Source organism: Ambystoma mexicanum, chromosome 3p, assembly GCF_040938575.1.
Source record: "Ambystoma mexicanum isolate Mex_15411 chromosome 3p, UKY_AmexF1_1, whole genome shotgun sequence".
NCBI classification, from domain to species: Eukaryota; Metazoa; Chordata; class Amphibia; order Caudata; family Ambystomatidae; genus Ambystoma; species Ambystoma mexicanum.
Genome location: NC_090925.1, coordinates 704070335 through 704095305, shown reverse-complemented (window position 1 = coordinate 704095305; position 24971 = coordinate 704070335). Strand labels below are relative to the sequence as shown.

The 24971-nt window shown below is 48.0% G+C and overlaps 1 protein-coding gene across 3 annotated transcripts in view; it reads left to right on the top strand.

Annotated features, from left to right (window-relative positions):
• The window catches only part of GRK6 (G protein-coupled receptor kinase 6), a 729447-nt gene that overhangs the window by 98319 nt on the left and 606157 nt on the right, over nucleotides 1-24971 (top strand). The window lies entirely within an intron of this gene.

Genomic DNA, 24971 nt, shown 5'->3' with positions numbered 1-24971 from the left:
CTTCCCATAGCCCCTGTCCTCAAATTTATTTTTCAGAAACCTTCTGCCCACAGTGGTAATATCTGACAGGGGAAACCAGTTCACGTCTTTGTTGTACAATCTGATGAAGTGCCAAGGCCTGGACATTCAGCTTTCCTCAAGCTATCTTCCACGGACAGTCCGGTGTAGTGTATTAATCGGGCGATGCAGTAGTATATTTGTTGTTCTACTGTGAAGACACAAGAAAACGGGTACAAACTGCAATGTGTCCCCTCTCTTTGCAATTTATGGCTACTGTCCTTCCATGTTCCAAGAGACCTTGCCTGGGTTGTTATGAACAGACTGTCCAGTTATGTGACATTCATGCCAAGGTCTGTAGCCACCTTTGAATGATACCTACAGGGTACAGACGGGCTGTCATAGAAACAATTTGTCTCCCCTATCGGAGGGTTCGCTAGACTGGTTGGCCATAACCCCTTTTCGCTTACGGTGTATCACAAGCTCCTTCCTCTTTTTGTTGGACTCCACAAGTTGCTGGGTCTCATTAATCCAGTGGCCTATCATGTTGGCATACCAAAAAAGTGGGGTGTACATGCTGTCTTCCACCACCCTTTGCTTTGCCTTTGCCCTCCTGACATGCAAACGTTCACCAAACCTGCCTCTGTCTAGGTGGATGTTTCAGAGGAATTTGAGGTGCAGGGCATTCTGGAGTCACACTCCTCTGTGCTTCTTGCAATATCTTATTGATTGATTGATTGGGTTATGGACTGGAGTATCGCCCTGGCTACTTCAGTCCATGGCCTCCTTTAGTGGCCTGGTTTCATGAATGTTATACAGACTACCCCAAGGGAAGAAGATACTTGCTTGGTGCTAATGTTGGACTGCTGGCTCTGCTGCCCAAGAGGCGGTAGCTTTTGGAGGTGGGACAAGTATACTTTCTTGTGCGGTCTGGTTTAGACTGTTTCGAAATTGGACTTTTCTCGTATGGCTGTGTTCAAGAGCTCTGTGACTTGGATTTGGGCAATCCCACATACTCCGCCTAGGCATTTTACAAGCAAAAGGCAGGTTTTGAGATTAATACTAAAACGATTTCCATTAGTCTTCTACTGGACAAAGGCCAAGTTTGCCAAATGAGGATTAGGTATGCCATTGTTGGTGCCATGCTATTGAAACTTTATACACTATCTGCATTTTATGTATAGAACCACAAAAATGTAATGTATCAATACCTGGATCCAAACAGACTGTTTGTAGATTTGTCTTCATACGGTTTGATTCGGTATCCGTGAGTATTCCCATTCCCACCTCCCTGGTCTCGTACTCTGGTCAGTACGAGGAGATAACGTGTAAGGGTATAAATGGAAGGTTAGAGGGGTACGGGTGATGGGGCGTTCTGTTTAGTGCTTGCATTTGTTTCCAGCATTTTAGCTGCAGAGTACATGTAGCAATGGATTTTTCTCAAATAATTTAGCAGTCTTTTTTTAATTAAAAATTGATGCTTTTTCAAAAAATGTATTTATTTTTATTTCATTGGGTTTTCCGGTTACAGTAAAACACATAACCAAACAAAAGAGCGAGAATAAACTATATAACCTGTCGCCCTCCCCCCTGCCTGGGCAGTCTCTCCTTTTCTGAGCGCTTCATTCTATCCCAGTATGCTGCGTTTGTGGGGGCAGTGCGCCTCTCTATTTTTATTTATTTGCATTTATGTAGTGCACACACACAGCCCGGAGGCAATCGATGTGCTGTTAAAACAGTACATATATAGGTGGCTAGGTTACATTAGCCCACAGGACGATAACGAGTGATAACATGGCTTAGTTGCGTTACTTGTATAGGTGTCTAGGTTACATTAGCCATTACCTGAGTTTAGATATGCAGGATTAGTAAGGCTGTGATGGTGCAGCATAGGGTTACATGTGCGCTGCATATCATGATTCAATGTCAATCGGGTACATTTGTTTGACATTTGGCGTAAACTGGTGGCTGGGTGAGGGCCTTAGAGGCGGTGTGTGAAGTTTTAAGCAAACAGTCTGGTTTTGATTAGTTTGCCGAAGGCGAGATGGGAGGGTTCAGCTCTGAGGGCACGTGGCAGGAGTTCCAATACCTAGAGACAATGAAGGGGAAGCTGGCACCCCCACCTCTGGCACGTTTAATTCTGGGAACAGGCAGTAGATTGGCACATGGTGTTCTTGTGGGTCTGGATGCGTGAAGAATGACTATGTGAGAGAGGTAGGGAGGTGCTGTGTGATGGATGCATTTGTGCGTGAGGGCATGCGTTTTGAAAAGGATGCGCTGGCGGACAGGCAGCCATTTCGTTTGCTGTCTGTCTGTTGAGATGTGTTCTCTTTTGGGGATGCCCAAAGTAGCGCAAAGGGCGTTATTTTGAATCGTTTGCAGTTGGTCCAGATTTTTAGCTGAGGTTCCCGTGAAGAGGACATTTCAATAATCCAGCTTTGATCCTATTGGGGCTCTAGCAATTGTCAGGCAGTTTGTGGTCGAGATGAACAGGCTGGTGGCATTGAGGAGTTTAGAGTAGTAGGCTGCAGAGGCAGCGATTGTGCTGACATGTCTGGACATGGTTAGGTTGGCATCTAAATAGACACCCAGTGTTTTGACAGATTGGGAGATGAGGATGGTAGTGTTGTCTATGGTGAAGGATTAGGTACTGGTTATCAAGTTTGATACGTGAGTCAGTGGGGGTCTAAAGGTAGTAATTCAGTCTCTTCCCCGTTAGGACAAAGCCAGTTTATATCCATCCATGTGTGTATGGTGGCGTAAATTAAGCTAAGGGTTTTGGAGTCAGCCGCGTAGTATTTATTTTTTTAAAACACATTTTTGTTTTTGTATAACATGGTAACATACAGACTTGCATACCAAGGTACAGGACCCCCTCCCGCCTGCATCCAATAACGCAAACATTTTGCAACTAGAATCCACTACATCCCACCCCCCCCCATTACTCGCACCTTCTTGCTTACCCACTCAACTAGTATCCTCGTAACCGGCGGCGGTTATATCCATTACAATGGGCCTCATTATGGCCCAGGCGTTAAGGGGTTAATGGCGCCGTAAAAAAATTGCAGCCCCTTAACGCCTTACTAATAGGTCCCTTTGCAGCTCCCGACCTGAACGGCTGGTCTGGACCAGCCGTTAAAGTAGGGACCCGCAAAGGAACCTTGATGGCAATTACGGTACCGCAATTTGCGGTACCGTAATTGCCGCCTTCCCCATTCCCATTGAGCCCTATGGGGCAAAAATGGGAACGGGGAAGGGCCATGGAGAAAGGGGGAATTACCGCCCCGCCAACCTTGGAATGGGGTAGTAATTCCCCCTTTCTCCATGGCGGACTCCGGCATGGACCATGGTGCTAATAGCACCATGGTTTAGCGCCGGAGTCCTAATGAGGGCCAATATCTCCAAGCCTCCAACTCCATATTACTCCATTCCGGGTCGTGCCTGGCTGCTTCTTGCCAGACCACAGTCTGTGTTCATCCATTTCTGGAGATCTGCCCACCACACTTGTATCGCGGGCCCCTTATGTGCTTTCCACCCCATCGCTATCCTGCGTTTTGCTAGTATGTATGCCAGATCTTTTAACTTATTCATATGTCTAGCTTTCTTGGGTCTTGCAAAGCCACCCATCAGGCAGGCCTTTGGGGGATCCGGTGTCTAAGGGGATACCTGCCCGCGCCAACGCTTGGGCTCTCTCATCCCAGAATTGTCTAATCTTCACGCAGGCCTAGAACATATGCACCAGATTCGCATTAATTAATCCACACTTCGGCCAAGATTGTGCTGTTGTGTGGCAAAACATTGCTATTCTTCCAGGGGTCAGGTATGCCCTATGTGTCGCATACAATTGGCTCTGCTGTAATCTGGCATTTCTGGACACCTTCTTGTGATAAGCCATTGCCCTGCCGCACATTTGATCTGAAAATGGTTCTTGGAATTCAGCCTCCCAACTCTGCCTGACGAGCTCATCCCAGATCCCAGCCTGTCCATCAATAACTTGTATATTCTCAAGACCTCTGAAACATCATAAAGCGTCTCGCTTTTCATCTGCTTGAAAACCCCCTTCTACCATCTGCCATTTCAGCCTAATATGAGTTAACAGGCGGGTGTACATGAGATGTTGTCCCAGATGTATCCCTGTGTCTGCCGACAGTTCGCTGAAGTCAGGTGGCAAACATTCCTTCAGCACATCTCCCACTGTTGCCACTCCTCTGGGTTCCCAATACTTCCTCACATTGAGCATTGTCTGCCTATCTCCTCCATGCAGTGCAACCAGTGGGATCTGTGGAGAATACGGTTCCACCCTCCCTAGCAGCTGACAAGCCAGTCGCCATGTCGCCCTCCCCAAGTTCAATAATAAATGCGTACCTGATTCGTGAGGTGCAGTTGTCCAAATCACTTCTTTAAGAAAGCACGGGGCTGCCGCCGCTTGTAGCATCTGTGATTCCTGTGTCTGTTCATCAGACAGCCATTTAGTCACGAATTGTAGCTGACTTGCGATGAAGTTTACCTCAAGATTGGGCACTTTTATCCCTCCCTGCTCATACGAGTTCTGGAGCCTCTGAAATGCCACACTACATCTCGAATCATGCCATAGGAAGCTCCTACATTTTCTGTTCAATCTCCTGAAAAAAGGTTTCAGGATAGCATACAGGATGTTGGCAATACAATGAAGGAGCCTAGGTAGCACCACCATCTTTAACAAAGCCGCTCTCCCATCATTGACAATGGCAGCCTAGCCCAGAAAGACGGAGTTCTCTATTTTGTCCACCGCTTTCTGCGTATTCTGCATGTGCTCTCTTTGGATCGTGGTGTATATATCCACCCCCAAGTACCTGAATGTATTAACCTCCCATCTGATCGGTAGCACCGGCAATGTACGCTCAGGTTGTCCCACATATCCTCCCAAGGGGAACAGGCTCGACATCTGTGCCTTGATTGTAATACCCGACAAGGCTGCGTAGCGTTGTAACAGATCTAGGATAGACTGCCGATTTATCTCCGGGTGTTGCAGGTACAGAAGCAGGTCATACGCATACAGGGAGAGCAAGTGCCTACCTCCCGGTGTAGCAATACCCGCTTCTATATAGTCTTTTCGGAAATGGACTGCTAATGGCTAATGCCAAGATAAAGAGCATCGGACTACGGGCAACCCTGCTGTGTGCCTTTACCCAGCTGCCACTGTTCTGAGACAATTGTGCCTGTTTTAAACCTCGTTATAACAACCACACCCACTTGACATAGGGGTTCATGCCAAACCTCTCTAGCACTGCTATCAGCCAGGGCCACCTGACTGAGTCAAACGCCTTGACCGCGTCCAGCGAGGCCACAGCCAAGTGGTGTGTGCTGCCCTGGATGTGGTCTATTATGTGGTGCAGTCATCTCAGGTTACTAGCAAATTGTCTATGCGGGACATATCCCATTTGGTCCGAGTGTATTAGCTTAGCAATGGTTGGTTTAGCTGTGAGGATCTTCCTGTCTTGACTCATTAGTGACAGGGTCCTATATGAGCCCCAGTCCGTAGCTGGTTTGCTGGATTTCAGGAGGGGGATAATTATTAACTCTCTTAAGTGACCCAGGCAGTCGGCCTATGTGCAATGCCTCATTAAGCATTGCCAACAATAGGGCTATTAATTCCGCTCTTATATTCTTTGTAGAATTCGCCGGGCATTCTGCCTGCTTCTGGGACCTTGTCTGTCGGCAGCTCTTGTATAACCTTTTCCAGTTAATCTACGGCTATGGGGGCTTCCAGTTTCAGTGCTTCTTCATGTAGCTTGGGAAGATTAATCTCCGACAATGCCTCCTCAATCACATCAGGCATTCCGAGGTTTCCTTTTATAGCTTCCTATAGTGCTCGTAAAAACATTTATTCACCCACAGTTTCCCATCGCTCCCCACTAGTGCTCTAATCGTTTCCCTTTTGGTCTCGCTCTTGTAAAGCCAGGCCAACGGGCACCCAGGCCGGTCTTCTCCTACATGTTATGGCTCCACATATTTCCTATAGCTCAGTTTACTTAGCCTGTCCCAGTGTTCCAAGCATTCCTTCTGCAGGCAGGCAATCTCCTGTGCCCTGCCTTTGGACCTATCCCATACCAACTCAGTGGCTTCCTGTTTAGCCTCTGCTTTACGCAGGTCCCTGTCAATCCCATTCTGCATCCCTTTTGATTTTGCCATGGCCGCCCCTCACACCACCACTTTAAAGGCCTTCCACAATGTACCCGCTGACTCCACACTTCCTGTGTTATGTACAAAATATTCCTTCACCTCTTCTGCTTCTGAACCTGCAAGATCTAGTCCGGATGTGCTGTTATTGTGGCAGACGCCCATTGGATTGTACCACCTTTTCGAAAGTGCTCAAGGATCCTTTCTCTATTGCGTAAATTCAAAATCCGGGCTATTGGCCTTGGCAGGGCTCCTGGCGGTTGCCTCTGTGTCAGTGCCCTGTGCGCCCTTTCAACCGTGAAGCCTTGACTGAGGGCAGCTGGGCCAATTCTTTTCTTTTCTTGCTGCAGCAGTGTTTCAATGTACTCTGTCGGATCTTCTTCTTCTCCTTCAGGGAGCCCGATAATGCGTATTTTGTTGCATCTGGCCCCACCCTCAGCGTCCTCCGCTCTGTCCTCCAAATGACGCCCTTGTTGGCGCAGTACCCTGACTTCTTCCGTGGTGTTTTTAAGGCCCCTTGTGTTTTCCCGCACTGACTTTTCAAGCGTTCTTATACGTTCTGCAAGGGCCCTCACATCCTGTCTGAGCAAAGACGCGTCAATGCTGATGGCGTCTGTTTTGGTTTCTAGAGACTAGCTATGCTCCAGAGTTTAGTGTTCTGGCTGAGCAACAACAGTGTCCTGCTCATATTTTTGCCTTGTTTAGAAGCCTGGTGCTTGTTGTGGGCCTCCCAGCCATATAACCACTCCTAGGGCCCCTCCCTTCTTGTCACCGGGGGTTTCTCCTTCCACCAGTCCTCACTCATGCAGCGCGGGTGGGAGTTCCAACGGGGAGGTTGTCCAGCCCACTAGGAGTCACGTTACTGAATGCGCCCTCCTTTAATTTGGCCCAGGGAACATGCTTGAGAGCCCTTACTGTGGCCGTTGTCGGGTGTGCTGCGCCCGATGCTCCAGCCAGCACTCGCCTCCTCTGCGTCCTCCAGGTTGCTGCAGCACCTTATGGGCCGGACCACGTATGAGCAATCCGGCATATGTCTCTTCTGTTACACCAACTGAAGTATTTGTCTGCCGGGCCACAGTGGGAACCATGCACAATCCCAGTCTCGCGCTCAGCAATCCGCTTTTTGCCCCAGGCGGTCCGCAGTGAAAGCTGCTCTCTGCTCAGAGCGCGTACATTCCAGGTAGTGTGTTTTCCTTTTTGGCAAAGTTAATATTCACAGGCCCGCCGCATTGTTTATGTCCTGCGGCTAATCCTAATTTGTGTTGGGCGCTATGTTATTCAGATTCCCCTTTGCGGGAATCCAGGTGGTTGCACACTTTTACTCTGCTTGTGGTCCGCTCCGCATGCTTGTTGCGTATTGGTTCGCAGTGCGGTACCTGGGGGTTTTTGTTGGTTCTCCCAGACTCTGATGCCTTGTCTAGTTGTGCTGAGGGGGGGGCGGCTGCTGCTCTCCCTGCGACATGCTGTGCATGTTCCACTGTGTCCTAGTTCTCTCCTGGGTGTGTTCGTGTATTCTCCTGGGTTGCCACCTACTGTTTAATGCCTCTGATGTGTGCAGCGTGGGTGGGCGTTGTATTGAGCTCTGGGGCTCCTGCTCAGGTTTGTTTTGCGGGTGTCCCCCCTGTGGCAGTGGGGGCTCTGTATAATTGGGATCTGCCTGTCTCTGTTGCCACCAGCTACATTTCTGTTTCTCTCCCGCTTGACTGGGCAAAGTGGGTCCCCACTTCTGGTGCCCTGCTATATTAGGCCTTTTGGGGACGGGGATTCTCTGCACACGTCCTCACCGTCTGGCTGCCATATTGGAATCCGAAAGTGCTTGAAGTCATCCGGTTATCTCTGTTTATTAACTTGTAATATATTTGCTCTGTAATATGGATTGTGAGAAATTGTGACCCTTTTTCGGTTTTATGGATAATCACTGAATGTGTAAATGATTTCCCATTTGGATGCCAATTGAATGTCCTTTTTGCTACTTCTTGGCTTCATTCTTTTGATATCCCCAGCTGATCTTCTGGCTTTTTTTGCCTATTAAAAACCTATTAAATTGACAAAAAACCTTTAAGGGGATGTTAAGGTTGAGATGCATCCCACCCTTGGGACTCCTCTGTTCCATTAGTTAGCCAGTCGTGTCACACCTTGGCATATCTTGGCATTTCCCTACTGGGTCCTCTTGCGCACTTGCCCATCCGTACTGCTTTTTCTATTTATGCACTTATCAATGCACAGTTCATATGTGCATTTATTGGAGCACTGTGCACACATTTATTTGTATAAGTAAGGGAAATGAAGATGCAAACTATTTATAGAAGGTTAAATGGCAATTGGTGTGTGGAAGCTTACTATGGTCATAAGGTTATATGTACAATTTATGGAAGTGATTGGTGGATGGATGTGACTGTTGAAAGCAGGCATTGAGGGAGTGTTGCAAATATAAAATTAAAAAGGGGTAGGTCTTCCCTGTGCGATGGTGTGCACGTGACCTGTGTTTTTTTTTTTTTAAATTTTTTTTATGATCAATGGCCTGGAAAGGAGACTGTGGGTAGTTATAAAGGTCCATCGATTATGGTCATTATTGTATGCTAGAGAACATTATTTGGGACAGGAAAATGTTTCTGGCCCTTTATATTTTTCTCTAGTATACAATTGTCCTTTATTCCCATTAGCATAACACAAAATGCTAATGGAAATGTTGGAGAGAGAACTACTTTACAGAGAAATGTAAAGTAGATGGTGTCTGTAAGATTATTTTATTTTTTTTAACTGTGAAAGGTGGTTCCTAAATGAACTTTTTTTTTTTGGTTGTGTCTTTTGATTTTATTTTTTTGCAGGAGAGGTCAAAGTAAGGTGGGGAGGGACATGAGGGAAGAGGCCCCAACCACAAATATGGAGGGGCCGGTGGACAGGGTAAGATGTTGCGCGTGTGGTACCTCCAAGGTAGGGGGCAGTGTTTCTCATGCTCCTTAATTACAGCTTCAAAAGCACTCGCAATTGCTCCCCTGTGCAGAGTGGTGTGTTACAGTATATACAAAAGTACTGTTTTTTTTTTCTTTTCAAAAGATATGAATTAACAGCCTGTTATTGCTTGCAAGGTAGCTGGTGGGATTTTGTCCCACAGAAGTAGGCAGTGTGGTTACAGTATTGGTTGAGGAAGAGGAGGTTGAGGAAGACTGTCTACTACTTGCTAAGAAATGAACAACCTTTCTGAGTGCATTGCGTTGGTTGGATTTGGTATGGCAGTGCATGGCGGTGGTCCTGTAGGAGTACTGTCCAGGTAGCCTGCGACTGAGTACAGTGTTTGCACTCCGTGCATTTAGCTTTAGCCTTTGGTACATTCCCAACAGTGGTAAATGACTGCTGTACCCATGATTCTCTCTGGGTGCTAGATGTAAGCACTTCCTCTACCTCATCTTCTTGGTCCTCTACAATGTAAATTCAATGAACATAACCCATGAAAGTCGCTGAAAAAATCTTTGTTAAATGGATGTTATGGTTAAGTTGCACTAATAAAAAGCTATGAAATACCATGAACAAAAAACTATTGACAACGTACCACTGTTTGTAGACAGAAATACATATAAAAACGCACAATGCATACAAATTAGAGGCACATACAGGGAAACTAAAGTAAGGAAGGAAGGAAGAAAGAAACATCACCAAAACATGACAATAACATTAGAGTTAATCATCATGTAGACAAATTGTGTGTTTGGCCGTGCTTATTGCCCCATGTATGTGCACTATGAGCTCAGATTAAACTCTAAGGTAAGTACTTAAAAAGGTTAATGTGTAGATGTATAGCACCTTTTACATTTTGGAAATTCTCATGGTCAGTAAAACAAAGGTACTGGCGGTGGTGGCAGCACACCTGTGCAGGGAGACAGTCCCAGTGTACCCCTACTTGGACGACTGGCTGATTACAGGGGATTATCCCCTTATTTGCAGAAGAAACATTCAAAGAACTATGAACCTTCTCTTTCAATTGGGCTTCTCCATTGAGAAAAAAATCAAGCCTAGTGCCAAGCACGACCGAATGGTTCCTAGGAGCTGTCCTAAACACTCAAGAGGGGTTGGTCTTTCTGTCAGAGGAAAGAGTCCAAAACATGTTACTGCAAATACCACATTATCAGGCCTGCCTCAGATAAGGGTACGCAAAAGCTATGCGTTTGCTAGGCATGATGTCATCTTGCATTTATCTGGTAATTCACGCGCGCCTGCGACCCATGCTTGAGTGGTTGGTGGTCTCAGGCAAGTGGTCAGTGGGACAATCTAGTGGTTGTTTCGCCAACTCTAGTACAAAATATTTGCTGGTGGGCAAGAGAACCTGTGGGAAACCCTTCTACGATCCGGAAGTACAAGCGGAAGTACAAGCGATTGTCACGACGGACGCCTCACTCGCTGGGTGGGGGGCTCACTACCTTCACCACACAGCTCAGGGTCTGTGGTCTCATGCGGCAGCACAAAACCACATCAATCTACGAAGGAGAACTTAATCGTATATTTACCATCATTGAACAATGGATGATGTTGAACAATCTCGCACTTAACCGTGGAACGATGGAACTTATGGTTGTGGGATCTGATAGCATCTTAGCCAAATTAGACCCAGCTTACAAACACTTTCAGCTAGGAGATGCTCTAATCCCCACTCTTCCCAAGGTAAAGATTCTGGGTGTGGTTCTGGACCAATCGCTTAACATGAAGTCTTACGTGGCCAGTACTGTGTCCTCTGCCACCTACTACATTAAACTGCTGTCCCACCTGCAACCATTTATTTCTCAGCCTAATGCAGAGTCCATCGCTCGTGCTATCATAGGATCTAAACTAGATTACTGCTGCAGCCTATTAGCAGGTTCTAGCAAAAAGACCATTAACCGTCTCCAGGTGGTTCAAAATGGAGCTGTTAGAGTGGTTTCTGAACTTGTCTACAGGGCACATATATCTAAGGCATGTCAAGCATTGCATTGGCTGCCCGTGGAGTCACGAATATTCTTCAGACTCATGGTCATCACCTTTAAATGCCTCAAGGGCATTATGCCCACCTACCTACAAAGGTATATAGGAATAAAACCCTGCCTTAGGAATCTTTGCTCAAATAATCAGAACCTGCTTCACCAGCCCTAATTTAAAACCAAAAAAGCACAATGGGGCGCCTTCGCCTTTGCAGCGCCGGCTCTCTGGAACACCCTGCCAGATCAGCTGAGAAACTCTGTAACCCTGAGTAACTTCAAGAAGGACCTCAAACTTCCTTTTCAAATAGTAGTCTTCGTACCCATTAGTGCCATTCTTTTTTGGTTCCGGATCTCCCGGTTTCCCCAAGTCTTTATTTGACTTGTCTGCGCCCTCACACCCATGGGTCTATGGCTGCGCAATATAAATGTAATAAAGTAAAAACTTCTGGAAGTATTCAAAGCCCTTCAGGCGTTGAGTCTCGCCTAGCAAATCGGTCTGTGCAAATCCTGACTGAAAGCACTACAGCAATGTTTTACATCAACAAACAGGGGGGCACACGCTCTCCAAATCTGTACAGCCTTGTGCAACAAATTTGGAAATGGGCACTCAAACGGAAAATATTATCGTCGCAGCACGTTCAGGGGAACTCAACTCCCTCGCAGACTCATTGAGCAGAGATCCCCTACCAGAAGAACACGAGTGGCAACTTCACGCAGGGGTCCTCGAACACCTCTTCTCTCAATGGGGTTTCCCTACAATAAATATAATGCCAGGTAGGAGGAAAAAACTGTTAAGGTAGAGACTAGAGCTGTAAGAACTGATTCATTTTATTTCATTTTGATTATAAAGTAAAATTCTAAAAGGTGTACAAATATAAATTTAATTTAAAAAACGCATTCATACTTCATACATCCCATTCAAATCTAAAAAAGTTCATTATTCAAAGAACTTGAAATTTGCATATAGACTTAAGACTTATTCAATTGCAATGTATTCATAACAAATAGTGTTCACTAATAATTGTCCACATTATAAACATTATCGACTATAGGTGTCCCCAACTGTGATTCTTTCATTTGTAAAGGACTTCTACTGTAACAATAGTTTCGACTTCAACAGGGTCTGATGGATGTCCTCCAGACCAAAACTGTATGTCTTCTTCAGGATATGTGAACATATGTTTTCTGTAAGTAAGATTTCCAGAAAGTTCCAGGAACCTCCGTCTAAAGATTTGCGTGGTCTAGTCGTAGTGTAAGAGTCCACAAACAACCAGTGTCTTGGATGACAGTTGCATATCCTGGGTAGATCTCGTTCCTGTGAAATGTCCAAAGTCAACTTCTCTCGCCAATGCCGCCCACAGGCCTAGAAGCAGCGGCCGTCCGGGACATGTCCCCTCTTCCGTATGGAGTGTATTGAGATCCTGCAAGAAAAGGGCACGATCAAAGTCGTCCCCGTTCTACAGGTAAACAAAGGTATTTTTTCAGTGTATTTCCTTGTACCCAAAAAGGATCTCACCATGCGCCCTGTCCATAAATGTTTGACAAATTTGACAACACTGCAAGAGGTAATCCCTCTACTAAAACAGGTGGATTACATGGCAAAATTGGGCGTGAAATATGCATACTTTCATATTTCAATGCTGCCAGTGCACAGAAAATACCTAAGGTTCATGATGGAGGACAAACACTATCAGTTCAAGGTCCGTCTCTTCGGCATTGCCTCAGCCCGTAGGGTACTTACAGAGGTACTGGCGGTAGTGGTAGCTCACCTGCGCAGGCAGTCCATCCCAGTCTATGCTTACCCCGATGGCTGGTTAATAACCAGGGATTTGCACATAACATGCCTATTAAACACCCAAAAGACAGATTTACTCGTTACTCTGGGATTCTCAATAAACGAGAAGAAGTCCAGCCTAGACCCCAGCCAAGTTTAACAATTTCTGGGAGCTCTAATTCATACAGAAGACTGCCTTGTCTTCCCCTCCTGACAAGAGGGTTCAAAACATGCTGTTCCATATCCCTCACTATGTAGCCAGTCGCAAGGAGACTGTTGGGGATGATGGCTTCCTGCATTTACTTAGCCCCACACGCACGTATGCGCATGTGCCCCATGCAAGAGTGGCTCAACACCCAGTGGTGTCAAGCCAGCGGACAATGGGACGATCTAGTGGTTGTCTCAGCAACCCTTGTTCTCTCTGCAGTGGTGGTCGAGAGAAAACCTATTTAAGGGGAAGACCTTCACCCCCGCAGTAGAAGCCACTCTCACTATGGACGCATCTGACTGGGTGTCTCACCGCCTTCATCGCACGGTGCACAGCGTTTGGTCCCCAGCAGTAGTGTCCAACCACATAAACCTGTTGGAATTGTTGGCAGTGTTCAAAGCCCTACAAGCTTTCCAGACATAACTTCAGGGCAAGACAGTACTGATCCTCACGGACAGCACCACAGCCATGTATTACCTGAACAAACAGGGGGGGGCACACACTCTCCAGGGCTATCCAAACTGTCCCAGAACATTTGGAAGTGGGCTCTCAAACACAGTTGTTCCTCCTGTCTCAACATGTTCCAGGGGAACTCCATCTTCTTGCAGATGTGCTCAGCAGAGACTTCCCTCTACCCACAGAGTACGAATGGCAGCTACATGAAGACATAGCCTCCAACGTCTTTGCAGAATGGGGCATCCCAGAGATCGACCTGATGGCAACTCTGGAGAATGCACAATGCCAAGATTACTCCTCCAGGTACCCCCAGAATCGCTCCAAGGGGAACTGTCTCTGGATAACATGGTCGGGGAAATTTGTCTATGCTTTTCCCCTGACTCCCCTACTCAACAAGATGGTGCACAAGATGCACCAGGAACCAGTCAAAACGATTCTGGTGGCCCCCATGTGGGCCTGCCAACCCTGGTTCTCCCATGTGATGGCGATGTCGATCTCTCCTCCCATGAAATTACCTTGCCCATTCAACATGCTTTAACAAGACCAGGGGGAGACACTCTATCCTTGCCGGCAAAACTCTCAACTTAGCGGCCTGGCTCCTGAAGTCCTAGAGTTTGGGCACCTCCAACTTCCTCAGAGATGTATGGATATTCTTAGAGGCAAGAAAGCCTAACACCAGACATTGCTACTCCAATAAGTGGAAACACTTCGTCATCTGGTGCCTTTCTAAGAGCATCAATCCCATCGACTGCTCTCCTACTCACATTGTGTTATACCTGACTCATCTACTGGAGTCGGGGTCTGGTTTTTAAGTCACTGAAAGTCCCCCTGGCTGAACTTTCAACATACACTATGTCCCAATAGGAGTCGTGGTGGAAGATCCCAGTGATCAAAGCATTAATGGAAGGTGGTTAGGGAGACTTCACCCCCCTATTTCAAACCCGGCTCCCGGATGAGACCTAAATGTGGCATTAACTAGACTAATGGGATCTCCCTTTGAACCTATTGTTACGCTCACCTGGTATCCACAGGGGCAGCACATATTATTGGATGGAGGTCTAAGCGCTATCCCGGAAACCCTCTCTGCTTGGTTATGTGCCAGACATTGGGTAGCGCCTTAGTTTTTTGTGCGTTGAACTCTCCGTCCTGCGTCTCTGTGCAGGGGCATGTGGTTGGTGCGCGCACTCCGTGGACCTACTTGCTTCACTGGTCCATGTGCCCTTATGTCGGGTCCAGACCAGCTGTGACTCTGACTCTGCTTGCTGTCTTCCAGGTCAGTTATAATGTCTTTTCCGTCTTTATTCTGTCTTTCTTTCTCCCTCATTTCTGTCTTCTCGGCGTCTTGCTCCACTATGCTGTTCCCTAACAATGTCACTTTTTGTTTTCACAGGGATGGTTGCGATCTCTGAGTTGCCGCGCTGATGGTGAAGACCACAGTGAGTTATTGATAGGCGGAGCGCTGCGCTGTTTATTGGTGTTAAATGCTAACCTGTGTTCTTCTTTGTACAGGTTGCGGTGATGTTCCGGAGTGATGAGCGATCCAAGCGCTGCTTGCCCAGGTAAGTGCTTTGTTAATGCTGACCTTGTTCCTTCTCCCTTGCAGGTTGTGGTGAAACCCAGACAGGCGAGGTAAGCGAAGCGCAGGATGGATTCAAAGCCGGTTACTTCACAGGTAAGTGTTCTTGCTCGCTAATGCTGTTCTTGTTCTTCCAGGTTACTAATGGAATCCGGATCTAGGGCTTCAGGATCTGGCCACCGGAGAAGCAGATGAGCAGGAGCTGGACACTGTGAGCGTTACACTGCAGGAGTGCAGAATAATGTGAATCGTGTTCTGCTGTTTGGGTATGGTTTAAATAGCCTAGGTAAAGTAGTTCCAGGCCCAGCCACACCCAAAACACTAGACCGCATGGCTTGGTTCTAAAGAACTGAGCTGTGTAATAGGCCTCCATGTTGGATTAAGGTCCAAAACTGGTATTGCTTTATTCCTGATACTGAGCCTGGCGCCATAGTCGCCCGGACTGACTCCATGTATGTTTCTGATGGAGTTTTAAGGCTCTTGGGGCCGTTGTGAAGGGTTTTAGCCCCACTGCTGCCAAGGGGCTGTTATACCAGAGGGGTTCAGGGGCATGGATTGTGACACCTATGCATAAGTCTAGCCTTGAGGCTCTCACTTACAAGACTGCCTTCCTAGTGGCAGTCACTTCAATTCGAAGAGTCTGTGAATTACAGGACCTTTCAGTTCAAGACCCTTTTGTTGCAATTCACAAAGATAAGGTGGTTTTGCACACTCACCCTAGGTTTGCGCCTAAATTCATTTCAAAGTTCCACGTGAACCAATCAATAAAACTGCCCACCTTCTTCCAGAGCCCCACTAACGTGGCAGAAAAGAGCCTACACACACACTTGATGTGGGTAGAGTGGTCATATATTATCTGGAAAAGACAAGACCACTAAAAGTTTTATCAGTTTTTCGTTTCAGTGGCAGCTGGTAGAGGAGATCCTGTCTCGAAGTCGGCCATTTCAAAGTGAACTGTAAACTGCATCACACTCTGCTACACTCTTGCCAAGAGAGATCTGCCCTTCAAGCCTAGAGCACTCTACTCGGGGGCAGTGGGGCTTCCATAACATTCATTGCAAATGTTCCTCTCGAATCCATTTGCAAAGCAGCAACCTGGAGTTCTGTAGACACCTTTACTAAACACTACTGCCTAGATACTCACTCTAGGTCTGATTCTCAGGTGGGACAAGCAGTACTAAGACATTTTTTACCACTGTTCCTTCTCACACCCCACCTCCAACTCCGAGTACTGCTTGCCCGTCTATGCACGCATGTGACTCTTAAGCAGATTGACAAGTATCAGAAGACATGCATTACTTACCGTAAAAGCATTTCTGATGATTGTCTCTGCTTATATTCACATGCGCCCACCCTTCCTCCCTGCTCGGAGTAGAAACAACATAGACCTCTTACTACTTTCTCTCTATCTGTACTTACGATAGTCATAAGGCTCCCTCACGGCAGAAAAAACACAACCAGAGGGACCTCGATGTGTGAAGGATTTTGGGTACACTACATGTCGTGGTAGGGATAGTGTTGCAAGCACGCCCATGTCGACGTCCCCTTTAGATCCTCGAAAGACAAAATGCAATACTCTGCGATTACCACTAGATGCCGACTATATGCACAGCATGTGAATCTAAGCAGATACAATCATCAGAAATTCTTATTACGGTAAGTAATGCATGTCGTCTTTCTCCGGTTTGGTCTGGTTTAAGTGCGGTTTCAAAGTGGCTCAATGAATCTTACTTTGTAATGTGGGGACCTGGCTTTTTGCGTTGTTTAATCTGCCTGGTTGCAGGCTCATCAACATTGCAGAAAGATTAGGTCCTCCTTACCTGCCATGGCCACGCAGTTAGATGTCACGAGGAGAGGGGCCGTCAAGATGATCTTAGCTGGGTGTACAGCCTTATTGACCGGTTACTTATTGCACCCTGTTTCCCGGGCTTCAAGGGAGCCCCCAACCTCGGTTCCATCAAGATCAGAGAGTAAATCCTGTATCCTAATGATCAGAATGTTAACATCCTTGATTGGTCTAAGCAGTCGGGTGATTTTTTTATATATATATATATATATATATTTCTGAGGCTTGTGGAATCTGCTTAGATCACATGCTGTGCATAGGCCGACATCTAGTGGAAGCTGCGGAGTATTACAGTTTGTTTTTCGAAACTCGAAAATGGGCGTCGACACAGGCGTGCCAGTAATACTATCCCTAGTGTGACGTCCACTGTACCCAAGATCCCTCACGCGTCTGGGATCCTCAGATTGTTTTTTTCCGCCATACTGGTCGGAAGCATTTTAGCCATACCTTTGCTAATTATTGAAGTTTAAAATTATTTATTGACATCCTTCCCCACCCCAACGTCGACCCTCGACTCGACGACGGCAGGAGAAGACACCGACCGTCGGCTGCTGCATGACGGATCTGGGCCTCGGAAGGCCGCTGGCCTCGGCCCGGGCCTAGTAGGCCGCTGGCCTCGGCCCTGCAAGTAGGGAGAGTGGGGGGTGGTACATACTCTTCACTCTTGGTATATAGGTACACCTTATATATTTCCTACACTTACCAGCCCGCTGCCTCAAGGTGCGTATGGAGGGTACCCCTTTCCAATTCTGCCCCAAGTGCAACCGCAAATACCCTTGGGTCGACAGGCACGCCACGTGCAATCTCTGCTTGCCGAGGGACCACCCCGAAGCGAACTGCAGAGCGTGTAGTAGGTTTAAGCCTAAGACACTTAAGGACCGTTCGACAAAGCGTTGGGCCCACCACGCCAGGCAGGCGGCCATGGCAGCGGAGGGCGCCTTCAGCGATGGCAGCGACGCCGTACTTTCGGACGGCGAGGGCATTATGGCGTCGAAAGACTGCCGAGCGCAGGTCCCCGACCTCGGAAGGTTGTCCGGCAGGGCGGCTATGGGGAAGACCCCCGGCGACGCAAGCGCTACACACCCTACACACACTAAGCACACTAAGTCCAACCGAACCTCGACGACGTCGACTTCTCGGAAAGAGGCACAGATAGAACGGTCCGACTCGATGTCCTCTGGGCGCTCTCGATCGAGATCGCCTCATGACGCAAGGCAATCATCCACTCTTGCCAAGAGTGCCTCGCTCCCTAGATTAACGGAAGTTCGATCGTCGGAAGACGAAGACGACTTCCACCCCCAGGCCGCGCTCCAGGAGACCGAGGCCGCAGTTAACACCAGCGAGGCCCCACGCTCGAAACAAGACACCTCTCCCGACCCTCGACGCCAGGCGTCGAAAGTCTCTGGGGCCTCCAAGGGGCAGGGAAAACATTTTTCCACGCACGGGGAGGGGGGGAAACAGCGGAAAGCACAGCCTTCCACTCCTGTAAGACCATCCTTCCACCCTAAGCAGACAGACAAACATAAATCTACTGGGACATCAACATCCAGCAAGGGTACCCTTGATAAGTCCCCTAAATTGCCTACTAAAGTCATACCCTGTTCCAAAGAATGGTCCAGTGAAGACATAGACAGGGTCATGTCAAGGATGTCTTCCTTAGCTGATTTTTATCACAAAAACCCAGAACATTTCCTTTCGTATGACCCTCAAGGGGCCACACCCTCAGGCTCCTCTGATCCTATCCCCCTAAGTAAAAAGGCCCGGTTCGAAAGACCTGAACCCTTCGAGGTGCAGCCTTACTCTACTCCACACCCCAGATACCAAGGACAGCCTTTCCCTGAAGGGGACCAGGAGTTTACAATTATGGAGGAACAAACCGGGACTGAATACTATGCGGAGGATGAGGACCTGGAGGAGGTAGAAGATGAGCAGGAAATTTACAGAGTAGATTCCCTGGTAGAGAGCGAAGCCCCAGTTACCGACTCGCCAGTTGATAACCAGCCCCTCCTTAATGAAGTTCTCGCTCGCGCAGCAGAACATTTTCACATCGACACCCACGGTGTACAGGAGGAAAGGGACTTTGCAGAAGAGTTGGTGGGAGAGAGGAGGCCGGTCGCTCAGACCATCCCTATCCTTAAATCCATCCAACGTAGGATAGATCCATCCCTGGTGAATCCTAACCTCACCAGAGCCGTCAACCCCAGAATCGAAAAACTTTTTCGGGCAGCCCAGTCTGACCCTCTTTATATAAGAGGACATCTTAAACCAGACTCCCTAGTGGTTACCAACACTCGGAAGAGGGCTGGGACACCCTTATCGTCGTCAGAAGCTCCTCCCGACAAGGAGAGCAAAAGACTGTACGGGTTTGGCAGGAAGGTAGCCTCAACGTCCGCCTACCAAGCAAGGATTGCAAACTCCACCACCCTGTTGGCAAGTTACAACTGCCATCAATGGGAAGAGGTCGCGGCGCTCATAGCCTCTGCTCCTGAACCGTTAAAGGGCCAGTTGGCTCGGATCTCGGCAGAAGGGAGAGCCGTGTCTGGTTGCATATTAAAAGCAACTTTCGATGCCGCGGACAACGCAGGAAGATTGATAGCAGAAGGTACTGTTATCAAGAGACATGCGTGGTTACGGCAGTCGGGGTTCAAAACAGAAACCCAGGCTTCATTAATTGACAAGCCGGTGGAACCCGATCTATTGTTTGGGAAAGCGGTCGAAGACGCACTTAAGAATGCCAAGGACGAGTACGAGACTCTCAAATCCCTTGGCCAGCTTACCAACAAACCCCCTAACCAGAGTGGGAACAGTAATTTTCGTCGCCCACGCGGCCAAAATTCACAAAGAGGCAACTATGCCCAAGGACAGGGTACACAATGGAACAACAACCAGCAGTCTACCCAAAGTTACGGCAGGGGTAACAAGAGAGGTCGTGGAAGAGGCAGAGGCAGCCTCAACAAGGGAGGTGGCACGCCTCCACCAAAGCAGTGACGCTCAGTTCAGGGTCCCTTCTCACGCAACCCCAGTAGGGGGACGCATTTCCAACTTCACCCAGGCTTGGGAAGGGATCACCTCAGACAGATGGGTGCTGTCAACAGTGTCCACAGGATATTGTATAGAATTACTGCAGCGTCCCCGGAACCACCCTCCACGACAAAGAATACACTCCTTAGAACATCAGAAGATCTTTCTAGAGGAGATCGCCATTCTGCTACAAAAGGACGCGATAGAACTCGTCCCAGGACACCAGGTAAACAAGGGTATCTATTCAACTTACTTCCTTGTGCCAAAGAAAGATTTGACAATGCGCCCAGTATTGGACTTACGGCCTGCCAACAAGTTTGTCAAGCCCCAAAAATTCCGTATGACCACGCTACAAGAGGTAATCCCCCTCCTAAAAAAGGGGATTACATGGCAACCTTGGATATGAAAGATGCTTATTTTCATATTTCCATGCTCCCAGCGCACAGAAAATACTTGCGCTTCAAGGCGTACAGTCGCCACTACCAATTCAAGGTACTGCCCTTCGGGATAGCTTCAGCACCAAGGGTATTCACCAAGGTACTGGCGGTGGCAGCTGCACACCTACGCAGGGAGGCAATCCCAGTGTACCCTTATCTGGACGACTGGCTCATAACGGGGGAAACACCAGGAATTTGCAGGTCAAACATTCAGAGGACTATCGACCTCCTCCACGAATTAGGCTTCTCTATCAACGAGAAGAAGTCAAGTCTGGTGCCAAGCACCTCAAAACAGTTCCTAGGAGCAATCCTAGATACTCAAAAAGGGTTGACCTTCCCTTCGGAAGAGAGAATTCGGAATATACTACTGCAGATTCCACATTATCAGTCAGGTCAACAAATAACGGTACGCAAAGCAATGCGGTTACTGGGCATGATGGCGTCATGCATTTACCTGGTCCCCCACGCGCGTCTGCGCATGCGTCCCATGCAGGAATGGTTGGCGAAACAGTGGTCTCAGGCAAGTGGTCAGTGGGACGATCTAGTGGTCGTTTCGCCAACACTCGTACAGAGCTTACACTGGTGGACAAGAGAGAATCTCGCAAGGGGAAAACCCTTTTACGATCCCGAAGTACAGGCAGTGGTGACTACAGATGCATGCCTGACTGGGTGGGGAGCTCACCTTCTCCACCACACAGCTCAGGGTCTCTGGTCTCACTCAGTAGCCAAGAACCACATCAACCTGCTAGAGCTTCTGGCAGTATTCCGAGCGCTTCGGGCGTTCGAGCCCCATCTGCGAAACTTGTCGGTGCAGATCCGAACGGACAGCACCACAGCCATGTTCTATCTGAACAAACAAGGAGGGACTCGTTCGCTAAATCTGTCCAAGCTTGCCCAGAAAATCTGGATATGGGCACTCAGACGGAACATCTTCCTGTCATCACAACATGTTCCAGGGGAGCTCAATTCCCTAGCGGATGCTCTAAGCAGAGACTCCCTCCCAGAGGAACACGAATGGGTCCTTCACAGAGATATCGTAGAAGATCTCTTCTCTCAGTGGGGCTTCCCCACTATAGACCTATTCGCCACAAGTGAAAACAAACAATGCCCAGGATTTGCATCCAGGTTCCCCCAGCCAGTCTCCCAAGGGAACGCCCTGTGGATGAACTGGTCGGGGATGTTTGCGTACGCTTTTCCACCAACTCCTCTCATCAGGAAGGTGGTGTACAAGATGAACAAGGAATCGATGACGCTCATCCTAGTTGCTCCCATGTGGGCGAGACAACCATGGTTTCCACACCTACGCATAATGGCGGTGTGCGAGCCCATCAAACTCCCAGCCTGGTACAACCTACTGTCCCAGCAACAAGGTCAAACAGTGCACCAGGAACCCAACTCAATGAACCTGGCAGCATGGCTCCTGAGGTCATAGAGTTTGGGCATCTCAATTTACCACAGAGGTGTATGGACATCCTAAAAGAATCCAGGAAACCAAACACAAGGCACTGTTACTTTGACAAGTGGAAAAGATTTGTTATTTGGTGCCAGAATAAACAAATCAACCCAGTTGATTGCACTCCTTCCAACGTTGTAACATACATGCTCCACCTGCTGGACGCAGGTTTGGTTTTTAACTCTCTGAAAGTACACCTGGCAGCCCTCTCGGCTTACACCACATCCCATAACAAAGTATCGTGGTGGAAAGTACCAGTAGTTAAAGCCTTCATGGAAGGAGTAAAGAGACTTCACCCTCCTATTTCGAACCCACCGCCAGGATGGGACCTCAATGTGGTGCTAGCTAAACTCATGGGCCCCCCTTTCGAACCCATGCATAAAAGTAGTCTCAAACACCTGACTTATAAAACGGCCTTCTTAGTAGCCATTACCTCTATAAGAAGGGTCAGTGAAATTCAGGCTCTGTCAGTGCAGGATCCTTTCTTTACTATCCACAAAGACAAACTGGTTTTACGCACACACCCTAGGTTCTCACCTAAATTTATATCTAAATTCCATGTAAACCAGTCCATCGAGCTTCCGGCTTTCTTCCAGAACCCGCAAAGCTCAGCTGAGGTGAAACTACACACCCTTGATGTGCGTAGGGCGGTCCTCTACTATGTAAATAAAACCAGACCGCTAAGGAAAACAGATCAACTGTTTGTCTCCGTAGCTACAGGCAGAGAGGGGGATCGCGTCTCTAAAGGCGCGATCTCGAAGTGGATTATCAACTGTATACAGCTGTGTTACTCTTTCTGAAAAAACTCTGCCTTTTACGCCAAGGGCCCATTCTACTAGAGGCATTGGGGCCACTCTGGCTTTCATTGCAAATGTTCCCCTCGACACCATTTGCAAAGCAGCTACTTGGAGCTCTATTCACACTTTTACTCAGCATTACTGCATTGACACTCATTCCAAGACAGATACACAAGTGGGACAAGCGGTTCTAAGACACCTGTTTGCTCATGACCCTTCTCACATCCCACCTCCTTCTTCGGGTACTGCTCGCTAATCTATGCACAGCATGTGATCTAAGCAGATTCCACAAGCCTCAGAAGGGATACATTACTCACCGTAATCGTATTTCTGATGCTTGTATCTGCTTAGATTCACATGCGACCCACCCTTCCTCCCCTCCGAGAGAAGGCGCATGATTGCTTGTAGTCTTACCTTTCTGTCTATCTGCTTGGATTATCTGTACTCACGCTACTCCTCATGTCAGAAAAAATACAATCTGAGGATCCCAGACGCGCGAGGGATCTTGGGTACAGTGGACGTCACACTAGGGATAGTATTACTGGCACGCCTGTGTCGACGCCCATTTTCGAGTTTCGAAAAACAAACTGTAATACTCTGCAGCTTCCACTAGATGTCGGCCTATGCACAGCATGTGAATCTAAGCAGATACAAGCATCAGAAATACGATTACGGTGAGTAATGTATCCCATATATATATATATATATATATATAATTTTTTTTTTGTGTTTTTTTTTTTCCTGTCGCTCCCCCCGCCGCCCGTCAGTGCAGTACACTCCGCCTTCCTTTTCTCCATTATGGGGGCGGAATAAACAAAGTGCAGGGCGAAGTAAAAGACAAAGCTGGGGGTTGTGTATCTACACGTGGAGGATTTCAGATATCCGCCAATGACAGTACCTTATCTTGCCAAACAGTAATCGGGGGGTGGGGGAATAGGCAACTGCAAGCTCTCCACCAGGTTTCGCCACTCCGCTAAAATACAGAGTGCAGTTGGGGCTGCTGCTCGCATGCGGACAGATGTGAACCGCAACAAACCAGGGGTGTTGCTAGGTCTGGAAAATATCTGGGGCTATGTTAATTTTTGGACTGTCGGGGACTGGGGGCTAGTTAGCCTTTTTGCTTGTAACCCCTGAGCTTCTATCCGGGGCTACAACCAAAAGACCTGGGGCTATAGCCCCCTCAAACCTCCCTAGCAACGCCTCTGACCGCAGCATGGATGTAAGGTGGCCACCCTCCCCTTGGTACTCCCAGCTTAAGCGCAACTCCTGCGCCCTTGATTCTGCGGGCTTCGGTCTGCGGGTGTTCCGCAACGTTCTTGAGGAGCGGGGCTGGGGCTTAACCAGCATAGGTATGGTGGTCCTCCTGGGCTTGATGGCAGCAATAAGCGGCACTCCCCGCCCTTGATGCCGCTACCCAAGATGAGTATTCATTTTGGGTAGCCTTCCATCCTGACGTGTTTGGGGCCCATGAGGACTGGAGTTGTGCAGTCCAGGTATGTTGTATTTTGTTTATGGAAAATAAAGAAATTGTTTCGTTTGTTTTTATTCGTCTAATTTTGCCTTGCCCCTTTAAAGTTCATACCTCACCCCTGCACCTGTCTTTACACGTGTAGCCTGTACAGAGCTCTGGTTTGACTGCTCTGGAGACCTTGTTGGGTGAGATGAGGAGGGGCACGCGGTGTGGCATGAATGCTGGCACATAGTCTCACACTGACGGTGTAGTCGTAGTTCAAGTGCTAAGCCTGTAAAGGGTCTAAAGCGTGACCGAGTACAATCCAAGGGCTCTGTGCTTTGGGGTTGTTGCCTTCCTTGAGCATGCAGAAGTGCTGGAGGCCAAGATAATCCGTGCCTTTCTCACAGGTTGTCCGCAGTGAATGCCCGACCGAATGTGGAAAAGTATCAGGGACTCGAGAAACCATGAAGAATACATCGATCGAGCAGTGGAAGTTTGGATTTCGTTTTGCCAAGATTCTCTTCCTTTTTTTTCTTAGCAAGGAACTGTGCATGGTTACGGGAGAATTTTGAGACCACAAACCAGCAGCGGGGTCTTGGCGTTAAGTAACTTTGGGGCTTCAAAGTAGTGTGACCGGCCAGTGGAATGCTTCCAGTACATCATGAAATAACTTGTGGGGATTGGATTGAGCGGTGCTTGATTGCCCCCCAACCGCCCCTTCTTTCTCTGCGGACCCTGTGTAGCTGTGGCACTCTTTGGCATCGTTGCAATAAAATTGCATGTGATGAAGCATGTGATGAAGGCACAGAACTGGTGTGCAGGAGAGGAAGACCCCTGACAACACT